The 12,891-nt window shown below is 30.2% G+C and overlaps 1 protein-coding gene across 1 annotated transcript in view; it reads left to right on the top strand.

Moving 5' to 3' along the window:
* The window catches only part of LOC142323236 (uncharacterized), a 123,459-nt gene that overhangs the window by 79,626 nt on the left and 30,942 nt on the right, over window positions 1-12,891 (top strand). The window lies entirely within an intron of this gene.

The raw sequence follows: 12,891 nt of genomic DNA on the forward strand, positions 1-12,891 counted from the left end.
GAGAGACGAATTCAGTACATACGAGTATGTTAGTGTACGAATCTGCTCGTAAAGCGATCTGTTTAAATTTATTCTCTAAATCTTTTTTTTCTGATTTCAACCCGTATTTATTTTGTTTTGTGTACCGTTAACGTTGCCTACTTAAAAAGTAGATTAAAAACGAATTTGAAAAATCTTTCGAATTTCTTCCTGCGATTATACGTTTATAAAATTAAGGTAAAAAATAATACATATTCTCATACTTTAGCTTTAGCTAGTGCATTTCCTCGCTTTATTGTTTTGCTATTTTTCTCAAGATACTTTAAAAGTAAGTTGTTTTCACACGGACAGTGTCTTTTTTTAGGCTTATTCATATTTTGAGAGTAGATAAGTGCAAAATTAAATAAAAATAAACGAGAAAAATTAAATAACTTAAAAAAAAAAGAAAAAGTTTTTCAATCCTTCTTGAAAATTTTCAAGTTTCGAAATCGGTTTCAAATTAAAGCAAAAGCAGATTTTGCTCCGACTTCGAAATTTAAAGAATTGAAAATGAAAGAATCGTATTTTCGTTCGGTATGTTTTTAAGGGCTTAACTTTATTGTAATAAAAACTGGACATCTCATTGATATTAACTTCCTATTAAACGACAACCTATAGTAAAAACGGTTTAAACTGTAAAAAGAGGTTTTTTTTATAATTTTGTGAAAATTTTCTCCTATTTGTAAATTTCGTAACGGTTAACGTATCGAATTCAGTTAACGTATCGGAATCTTACGAACCGTTTTTGAGAAATAAAATCTAGAATTCTCGAATTTTTGAAAACTAAAAATAAGTATGGATTCTGGACGAGATTATGAAATGCACATCTCACGACTTTACGCTTCCGCAACGTTGGAATGTTTCGGTAAAAAGCATTCAGGGAAATCGAAGGGTGTTAATTAAGATAAAATTGCAACCGCTATAGTCTCGTTCGAGAAACCGGTTCCTCTATCGCCGAAATCGGAGTAGTTTCGACGGATAATGTTGGAATTTTTCAGTTCCCGATGACATTAGCGGTCGATGTCGCTTAAAAATAAATTATTCGGTTATAAAATTAAAAAAAAAGTTCATAAGTGTTAAGAATACGGACTCAAAATTAAGTATGACGGTAAACGTGGAAAAATTCTGTCAAGATTGTAGGAACCGTTTGTGAATTCACGTTTAAAATACAAATCTGTGTTTTCATATCTACCGTGTAAAATTATTTCCGTTCGGATTAGAAGCGATTTAATTATTTATCGGTATATAACGGACGCTTGATGATCTCTAATGCTAATGCTAAATTAAAATCGTTTAAAAGTATGTAATTCCGACGTATGCGCACACCGCCATACCCGCATTCAAACTAAAAGAAATATTTAGTCATTACAAAATAAATTTCCCCAGTTCATGACACTCTCTGCTTTTCGTATACGAGAAGTTGAAAGATACTTGCGGTTTAAAAATACATGACTTTCTCTCGCTACTGTGTGTTACCTCCAGCAAAGCTGTTTTAAACATCCATCGAATTAAATACACCTTAATAATATTTTTAATCGTGATGTTTGATTATTAGAATTCGTCATATCTTTTCAATAATTCACGGTCATTTGTTCCCTTTAATAAATATCACAGTCTACAAGTTATAGTATAAGAAATTTAGTATTATAGATTATTAAATAAGCTATAATTTTCTGTTCGTAGAAATCGTTAAACGTAGGTCGGCATTAAAAAAATTAAAGGGCAAAGGTTAATAGCACGCTTTGATGCGGAAGAGAGCCATTCGAATATATATAGCCGCTTTCTGAAAAAAATAAATAAAAAAAATAATAGTATACCGATCAGTCAGTTCCACTATCGATCCAGCCTGGATTATCTGTAACCCGAGGTAGAAAAGGCTTGGTCTTGCGAATATTTTTAACGGTTAAACGTAAGTCATTAATCGCACGTAGCGGAGCCATCGACAGAGTTAAAGAAGGCGGTAGGATGCTGTAGGTGCGGGTTACGGTACGGAATAAACATACGCTGATGTGCAGGTCATTAGCCGTACCGATGTGTACGTACTGAATCCGAGCATCTATCGTACATTGTCAATACGTATTGTACAATAGTTTGTCTGTATAATTATATTTTTATCCGCATTTATTTGATTATAATTTTTCGTGATAATAGTTCATTCGATCGAGGTGTAAAGACCGTAGCGAATATTAACGACTTTAACGGTCTAAGTAATGCTTCATTGTAATTACTGACACGTTTTCGGTATACGTTTTTAACCGTTAGAAAATATACTGAAGCGTTTGAAACGCTCGAATATCGGCATTAATTAAAGGTAATATGCTCGTGGTGAGTGAAAATAAAGGAGGGAGAATAGCCGGAAAAATGAAAGAATCGTCGATCGACTACATATTTTATATTAAAACCGGGATAATTGAAACACCAAAGGTTTCCTATTCGATTCCGTTATATCTTTGTTGACGAGTTTGAAGCTAAATAACTCGCTTCGTCGTAATAATCCTAAAAGACCTAAGCGCTCTGATTTTATTTCTCGACCGTTTTTCTGTTAATATACGGATGAGAGGGATTTAATTTCAGTACGGAAAATTCACTTCAAACTACTGAAGAAAAATCAAAGAAAGTACCGTTTTGATCGTTTTAAGATTTAGATGATCGTAAAAGTCTCAAGCAACTTACTACAAATACGCGCTCTATTAACCGCATAATAACTAATTATTTCTCATCGTCCTCGGCCTGTTTGGGCGTTTCTGGACCTAAAGTTTGTGAAGTCGACGGAGGAGAAATAAGATTAAGCGGTCTAATTTCATCCCTCTTTTTCTTTTCTGTTAATTTATGCGAATTCATTAACGGATTGTTTCTTCAAAGGCCTGAAGGAAAACTAAAGAAAAATACTTTCTCTACTTTGAAACCGACTGAAACCAGCAGAAATTAAAAAAAATACCTTCTATTAACAGCCTAGTTACTTACACTTTCTCATTTTCTTTTCTAATTTTAGGCCTTTTTTACTAAAAAGATTTTCTACTTGTCGGGCGTCTTTCAAATAATAACTTTTTAAGTCAGAACGGTTTTTTTTGTATTAAAATGAAATATTTACGTCTCTCTTTACTTATTGGATGTGAAAGTGCGTACAGGTAATTAAAAGTAACCGTAATTATAGCGGTGTACTGGTCGATCGTTATCTTGTGAAAGTTACAGTTCATCGCCTTCACTCGTGAAATGTTTTATCGCATTTTTATTTACAAATTCATCTGCGATCTGCGATACACCCTTTTAGATACGACACACTCGATACGACTCTCCTTACCTGTTAAATTAAATCGTCTGATATTATCAAAAATTTACTGCTGTAATTTTCGACCCGCAGCAATAGCACTCGTTTATATAAAATCAGAAAGTAAATAAAATAAAAATAATCTAAATAAATATATAATATAAATCGATAATAAAGTAACAGTAATAACTAAACCTAAATCGGGAGTGTTTATATCAGAACGATAGTTAGGAAAAGCAAACTGTACGATAGAAAAGACAGTTAGAAATAGATAATCGTAAAAAGTTTGGGAGATACGAGAGATTTTGTTAAATCAAAAAGATAGAAGGTGCAAAGAAGAGAGAACAAAAAGGAATAAAGTTTATAGATGATCTAAAAGAAAATTAAGCTGTCAGGAACTCAAAAGTGTAATTAGAAATAGCAAAGAATGGAGATGGACATAGTGCGAGGGACCTGCCTCAGGACAGATAACTGATATAATGTTCGCAATAGTTGATCGAGCTTATCATTTACTATTTATTACTACATTATATTAAATACTATTATAACAGCCATATTATATTATGATTACGGTATCATATTTCAACAGTATTTGCTAATGTAATTTTAAATACTACTGTAACATTACTCTGTCATAATCTTAGACCGTTAACCTTCATATAATATCATATTTGCATATTTATATTATGTAATACCGTATTATGTTCGTTACCCGTAGATCTGGGTATTCAATTAATTTATTATTTTACACTATATATTTACGGAACTAACATTTTCATGTACTAGGTAAAAATTACAGTTGCATTGTTAAGATTGTAACAGCCATTTAGAGTATAGTGTAAATTACTTCTTTTACCAGCAAGTTTTTCACTCTCAAAAGAAAACTTTTTTGCAGTCATTTAACAGGAGGTAATTAACTGAAAAATTGAGTTCTTTTCGGTAACAAGTAATTTTTATTTTTTCAAATTTTTTCATAGTGTAAAATAGTTATTTTTTCTAGTTTAATAATATTATATCTTATCTATTCGAGCAGTTACTATTTTTCTTTATTTATAATCGTGTAATAAATACATTGTTTTTTTTTTTAGAAACTAATTTACATGAATCTGTTCATTAACTTTAAACTTTTGGGCTTAAGGGAACAGATTCATGTGAATTAATTTCTATAAAAATAAAAATCAGTATATTTATTATATAATTAAAGGGCTATAATTGTAGATAAAGAAATAAATTCACTTTTTAATCGCCTCAATTGACGATTAACTTCTTTAATGCAAAAACATTTTCTGTTAATCTTATTGTAAACTTTATCCATGTGTTTTCTGTAACTCAAGCTAAATTCTACATAAATAGGATTGCTTTAGTAAATTTAATGTTCTCCTGATCAGTCATTATTTTCTACTCTTCCTCTGCAGTATCTGCTCAATTAAAAAGCATTATACTTTAGACTCATTAACTTTATGATTATCCCCATATGCACTATCAATGGCATCAATTTTTTTAAAATTTTTCTGAAAATCTCACTATTTCCATTACTCCTGATTGAAGCAGTTTTACAATTCTAGTAGAATACTGTCAGATGTAGACATACCATTAATATAAAAAGTTAACAATATGGTTCCAAAATAGAATAAGGAAGTTTCTGAGTAATTAAACAGTCTAGTAATAAATATATAATTATCTGAAAAAGAATTTCAGCTTATCGATGTTGGCTGGAATATATGATCTAAAGAGATTTAAATAATGTCCCGGTTACCTTAAGATTCAATTTTTGACAGAGAGCAGAATTTATCAAGTGAATGGTCTGAGAAAGTTCCCTCTCTTTCCTCTCTATCATCTGATTTGTTTAATGTGCGATATAATCTGTAACGCATCAGTGGTGTATCTGAAGTCAAAATATTTTTTTGTTTTAATTTTTTTAGATTATCAATACTTAAAAACATTTTACCAATCTTTTATGTATAACTTTTCCAAAAATGATTGAAAAACTGATTTAATGATATTGGAAAGCTATTCATTAAATGAGATTAATCTCATTTTTGAAAAATGGACACTGATTTTCCATTCATATATTTTTATTACAACTGTAATTTGTTACAGTAAGGGTGAGCAACACAGTTTCCTGGTGAATACAGAAGTATCATCCTACCCTCCACTATATTTAATTGTGAAGATGAATATTATATTTTGAGCCATTTCTTCCATATTCAGATAAACAGTGACAGACTTTGCTCGATGTACTGAATTAAGGAATTGAAAAATAGTGTAAAATTTCTTCTGAAATTGAACACTCCACTACTTCCTCAGCCTGAAACCTGGGATCTTCCAGATCCCAGGTTTCTATTCTTGTCATACTTGAAAGTTTTCATGCGCTTCAAAATTTCCATACCGTATTCTTTTGCATAAGCTTTAAACTTATCTTGTGATTTGATAATTTAAAAAGAACAGAAAATTTGTTAGTGTCTTTAATGAAGAGTTTTCTTTTATATTAAACCTTAACTTCAAAAGCAGTAAAAAAAAAATAATAGTTGTTTATTATTAATTCTTTACTGAAATGATCCAGTATGTTTGGATCATCTACATTTACACTGATAAATTGCTAACTGATATTTGAGGTTTTGACTGATGTTTATTTCAGGTAATCTGTTACCCTGTGGGCACAGACATTAACAATACTATTTAACAATCTGTCCGGTTGTTCATGAAACCCTTTACAATCTGATGGTCCTGCAACACCTAAAACATCTTGTTGAGTAGCATCTTAAAGACTGATAGGTGTGCAGTAAGTGGCTAAATGCCAACAATGAAACACATGTTCGATGAATTTGTATTTGTAGATCACCATTATTAGGAGTACTGGGTGCAGTTCATTGTTTGCTGATGGTATATTTTGGCAGCAAATGATTGTAGCGATCAATGCTACATCTAGATTTTCTAAGAAGAAAAAAGTAATTTTTTTTTTTTTTTAATATTTAAAACATCATTATCCTTGTTTCACAATGTATTACTTTGTTTTATTCTTATTTATTTTTAAACTTAATTTCCCTCATAGCTTAGAAACCTTTGAAGTCTTTATTTCTTCTAATACACTGTGGTCATTCAGCTTCACTGATACGATGGACCGAGTACTGAGTTTTGTAGTAGATATAGGGTACAGATATTGATGTACAGGGTACATACTGATGCGCAGAATACAGAATACAGTATGTAGAATACATGAAATGACATCACATGTATGTATTCGTTTCATTTTTTCCTGATCAATTTCCTAGCATATTATTAATCATTAGTCTATACATGATGTGAATATTTAAGCATTAAATTTTTACATAAAAGTCAATTAAATCTTTTCTTTAATTTGTAGTGTTCTCTAATGGAATCTTTATAACATTGTCAAATTTTAAATGATAGTTTAATACTTTAACTGTCCTGTTTATAAAGAATTATTTTTATATATATAATATCCTGTGTATTAATTCAAATACTGTCAGGCTTACTTAACAAAGACTCCACAGCTATCCTCGAAATTATGCAGTGTGATGAAGTATCTGATTTTTATAAATTATTAAGTTAAGATCTAAGGGTAACATTATTGTTATAACAGTTAAGAAATGGAAGCAGGTTTATTATAAATTTAGATATAGAAGTTAGAAAAAGAAACAGCAGTTGTGAAAGTTAAGATCATGCAATTGTGGTAATTTTAGAAACAAAAAGGTAATGGTAAGAACCCTTTATGGTAAAATTATTTGAATATTTGAGCTATCAGTTATAAATGAAATATTTCTTTTATTGAAAATTTACTTAAGTTTTGTTTATTTTTATTGCGTCTGTAACTGGTATTATCATTAGGTAATTGTAATCTAATGTAGATTACATATGATTTCTCTAGGAACCAGAACATCCAAACTGATATAATTTTGGATTCTGACAACTATCTGTAGTCAATATATTTTTAAATAAAGAAATTTATGAAATATTAAAGAAAAAACACTAGTTAAAATGTTTCCAATCACCAAAACTATTTTTGAATTTTCTCAAAATAACAATTGTTGATTTTGAAATTGTGTCTGAAGTGCATTTCACATATTTATTTATTTCAAAAATAATCTGTAAGTAGTTGATAGTTCAACAATATTTAATCTAATTCAAATTCAATAGTGAGAGAAGCATGAAGTCATATGCCCTTTTTTTCAAATTTATATTAATAATATAGAGGTATATTTGAAACCAAATTTTACTGTTAACTGGGTTTTTCTGGACTGCTGTCTTTTTGGAAAAAAATGGAATTACTGAGTAATCAGAAATTCCAAACTATTAGAACTTGTGTAGATTTATTACAGATATAAAATAGGAATTTTTTTCGCGTTGATATGAATGAAGATAGAAAACTTAAGTATGAAGTCTGTTATTATGTTATGTTGAAGTAAAAATAATATCTGTTGTTCTGTAATTATTTTATTTTATATTTTTGAATTCTTATGGTGCTAATTTTCAAATTTCTTTGGTGTAATCAGAAATTTTTTCTTTCAAGAACAAATAAACAGTTATTGAATATCTTTTGACATATTTCACTCTAATATCTAACTTTTTTAAGCAGTGAATATAGCAATTTTTCTTTTATGACAGCCATTAATGTTATTTAATGCTGTAAAAATGTAACGACAAAAAAACATATTTATTTATTTCACAAGCTATTTCATTGAGAAAGAGGTTTAAAATTAATAGTATTAGAAAAAAAACAATCTATAAGGAATTTAACAACAATTAGGGAATTTCTGAGCATAAGAAAAAGAAAAATGTTCCACCTTAAGTAAACTGAATTCTTCTGATAAATAACACATGTTGTGTAAACTGCATTAATAGTGACTGCAGGAAGAAAAATGTTCTCTTGTATAGCATTGTAACCATTAACAGTGTCAAACTGTTGAGTATTAATAAGTTCTAGATGCCAAAGTAATGGATTTGTACTGTATCTGATAAGCACAGTAATAAATATTACATTTAATAGTTATGGATTATTCCGTGTAATTCTTCTTTGAAAGTAACTTCATTTGTTTAGCTCTCTATTAAATTGATGCAGAAACTTGGCATTATGCAATAAAAAGAAAATAAACCTCTGCCATTTTTCATAACATGTTTTTGTGCCTTCAGGTTGATTCCTCAGTAAACCTTCAACCTGGCCATTGCTGCACTTTTTGCATGTTATCAATCTATGTTTATTATGCACTTATTCTTAATTCAAATTAAGAATACTTTATGAGAATACAAATAGAAAGAAAGAGGTAGTATCGATTATGATGATTATTTAATTGATAACATTTGAAGTGTTTGTGATATCATTATTAATGACAAGCTTTGGTTTATTTTGTAGCTATTGTCTGAAAATGAAATACAAATCTATTGGGATAGCGGTAGTGGTATAGTTCAATCGAAACTGAAGAAATAATGTTTTTTTTTTTAAATTACTTGAGTTGCAAGAATTATATTAAATAGATTAAAAAATAACAGTAAAAATTATTTTCCATAATACCAATTTATAAAAGCACAGGATTTGAAAAAGAATTCAGTTTTAAGCAGTGATTCTTGCCAGTAGATTTCATTATTGCAGTCGCATTTCTCTTAATGAATAGAAGCAATATCTATAATGCTATAACATCATTATCCTTGTCTAATGCCATTTGTGAATGGTGTTACAGAGATTTACATTATTTTTTTGTTTTAGACTACCTGTCCCAACCTTTCTTAGGATCATGTAGCTTGTTGAGCAGAACTCATCAGAATTACTTTATTTGAGTGACATTCATTAAACAGCCGCTTCACAGAAATTCTTATCATAAACAGATTGAAAATGTTATTTTTAAGGCTAATTTTCTCAGGATTTAGTGAGCTCAGTATGCTGATAAGTGACTGTGCATTTGGCCTAGTGAAGAAGGCAATGGGCTACTGCTTTACTCCTTGCTTTTTCATGTAATTTTGGCAATGGTTTCTGATAATTTGTGAGCATAGCTAATAAACATTTAAACAATAAAAAATGTTATCAATTTTATAGCATTTAATAAAAATCTTTAACAGCAAGTTGTGTCTCATGTTGGGTTGCCTGAAACTGGTTGTGACATAATGCACACAAGCAGATAAAACTAAAGGAAATATTTTCAGTCGTTCTAATTAGAACTGTTGTTTTATAGTATTTTTTTATTATTTAAATTTTTTATTATGGTTAGTTCATTTGTATTGAAAAAAAATGATTACTGTAAGTAAACTAATTAAAAACGAGAATTTGTTTACTGTGTACAAATTATCTTTTAGTTGTTAGTAGTTATCAATTTTTTGTAGAATTTGCCACTAAAACATTTCGTTAATATAAAGATATATAAAATCCACATACAAAGAAGGTTTATCCACAATTCATAATGTAGTTTTTCAGAATAATTTTAGTACTAACTGAAGTTCTACATTTTTATGTTTAAGAATATTAAATATAAAATAACATTTTTATTTTTTAATTCCTTTTTTACTTCATTTAATTACTCTTTTGATAATTTAATTTAATTATTTTTTCACTTACACTCTCCTTTTGTTATGTTTAATTGATCTACTTTGTTTTATTTATTAAATACAAAATATTCAGTCCAAAATCATGTATATATATATTCATGTATGAATATATGATATGTAGCATGTATATGTACATATATATATATTCATATCTTTTCGTTTTTACTAAGAACCAAGGTGGTTAAGGAATACTCATTTGTCTTCGTCATTTTAGGCAAGTCATGTTTGATCTAATTAATTTTTCATGGGTTTTTTCTGTTCTTAACCAACAAAAACACTAGGTTTTTTGAAATAATCTTTAGTACCATTATCTGCATGATCATTAGTCATAAATAAATATCAAGAACACAGAATACCAACATGGAAATTGTACTCGATGATATTTATTAGCGATCTATGGGGATCATTCTCTTAAACCTAGCTTTAGCTGTTAGCATTTTAACCTCACTTTACAACCTCTTATTTTAAGTATGTTATTCTCTGATGTGTATAAACTGTTGTTGTATATAAACTATCTCTTTGTAAGGAGATATTACTAATTTGCTAAGGATCTTTTACTTCATTAATAGTCCCGTAACAAGAATTCAAAGGGGCACTATTTATTCCACTCTCACACATCATTCTATAGTGTTGTTTATTATATGTTCTGTTAACCTAATGTATTTGAATGCAGGATTTTATTAGACTGTGAGCAGAAGACCAGCATGTAAATTAAAGCATGTACTTTAATTAGTGTGTCTTTATGTTTAGTTACTTTGCATTAAGTTCATCTTTAGCTATCAATCTTCAATTCCTTACTAATCGTACATTTGATCTATAAAAGTACTACTGTTATAACTGTATAAAAGTAAAGTTCATTTTATTTTATTAGGAGGTGTTTTAAGATAGTAAAAACCTTTAGAATCAACATATTTCTTTATTTATTAATAATCAGAATCTACCTTTTTATAACTTATTTATTAATTTTTTTAGTTTAGTTTTTTTTTGTATAAATATTCAGTTTAATGAAAAAATCATATTTTTGAAATCGTAGTTTTAGAGGTTGACATTTCTTAAAGCAATCTTTAGTCAAACATTGTGTGTGTGTGTGTGTGTGTGTGTGTGTGTGTATATATATGTGTGTGTGTGTGTGTGTGTATTTGTGCGTGCGTGCGTGTCTAAAGTAAAGACATTTTGCTTAAGTTAAGTAAACATGTGTCGTTCATGGCCACGCTAGTAATGTACAATTGCATTGTTGTCTGTAAATTGTCGCGTTGTAGTATCTTTGATTATGTGTGAGTTATTACGTTATAAAATGAATAGGAAAATGGATGTTGCCGCCGACTGTGAAATACGTGCAGTCATACGTTTTTTAAACCATCAAAATGTTAATTCGGCTAAAATTCATAGGCAGTTGGTTGCTGTGTACGGTGATAATGTAATGAATGTAAGAGACATCTGAAAATGGTGTGAAAGGTTTAGAACTCACAGAATTAATGTGCGTGATGAACGTTCGGGGAAGCCTTCGATAATCACCAAGGACTTGTTGAAACGCGTCGATGATGAAATCAGAAAAGATCGTCGCTTAACGATTTCCGACCTGGCCCTTCTCTTTCCTGATGTTTCAAGAGCCGTTATTGGTCTCATTGTTCATGACCATTTAGGCTTCAGAAAGGTTTGTGCTCATTGGGTGCCGCGTGTCTTAACGGAACATCACAAAAAAATCCGAACGGGATCTGCTTTGGAATTTTTGATGCGCTACACAGAAAAAGGTGATGAGTTCCTTAATTCAGTTGTTAAGGTCACCGGGTTGGTCTAGTGGTGAACGCGTCTTCCCAAATCAACTGATTTGGAAGTCGAGAGTTCCAGCGTTCAAGTCCTAGTAAAGCCAGTTATTTTTACACGGACTTGAACACTAGATCGTGGATACCGGTGTTCTTTGGTGGTTGGGTTTCAATTAACCGCACATCTCAGGAATGGTCGAACTGAGAATGTACAAGACTACATTTCATTTGCACTCATACATATCATCCTCATTCATCCTCTGCAGTATTATCTGAACGGTAGTTACCGGAGGCTAAACAGGAAAAAGAAAAAAAGAAAGAAGTTGTTAAGGTGCCTTTTGGCCGCAAACTGATGGCCATAATTTTTTGGGATCGGTTTGGCATACTGTTGATTGATTTTAAATGCAGAAGCCTACTGCGAAACTCTAAGTTACGGTGCGCCATTCAAATTCGGCGACGTGGGCGGCTGACCGACGGCGTCGTCCTACTGCACGATAATGCACGTCCACATGTTGCGAGTCCGACACGAGATTTACTGAGAACATTTGGATGGGACATTTACGATCACCCACCATATAGTCCGGACTTAGCACCTTCCGATTACCATTTGTTTGGAAAATAGAAAGAATTTTATATTGGTAAGCAATTCGCGTATGACGAAATTAAAAATGCTGTTAATCAATGGCGAAATGGACTGGCGGCAGAAGAATACGACGAGGGTATATTGAAGCTGTTGTATTGCTACGCTTAATATATTAATTCGGTACTTACGTATTAACTCCACCGCAGCTACAGCTTCATTTATAAACAAAGTAGTCAATCGGATTTCGGTGGAAAATGAACAGTCTCTTTATTCATTTTAACAAATGGTTATTTATATTTATTTATTTTATAAATATAATTTAACCAAACTTAACCTACGCTCGCTAACCTTGACTAATTAACACCGTAATTTTTTTGAGTATTTATTTAATAAATTCAGTAAATATTGCAATTATTTATTATTTAAATAATCAAAACACTCTCTTGTTAATTAGTCAAAGTTAGCGAGCATAGGTTAAGTTTGGTTAAATTATATTTATAAAACAAATAAATATAAATAACCATTTATTAAAATTAATGAAGAGACTGTTTTAAATCTATGTTAAACTCTATATCGGCCCATTTTCCACTGAAATCCGATTGACTACTTTGTTTTTAAATAAAGCTGTAGCTGCGGTGGCGTTAATACGTAAATCCCATTAATTCATGTGGCGATTATATAGAGAAGTAGTATAAGAGAAATAA

The sequence above is a fragment of the Lycorma delicatula genome, chromosome 4, assembly GCF_047948215.1.
Source record: "Lycorma delicatula isolate Av1 chromosome 4, ASM4794821v1, whole genome shotgun sequence".
NCBI classification, from domain to species: Eukaryota; Metazoa; Arthropoda; class Insecta; order Hemiptera; family Fulgoridae; genus Lycorma; species Lycorma delicatula.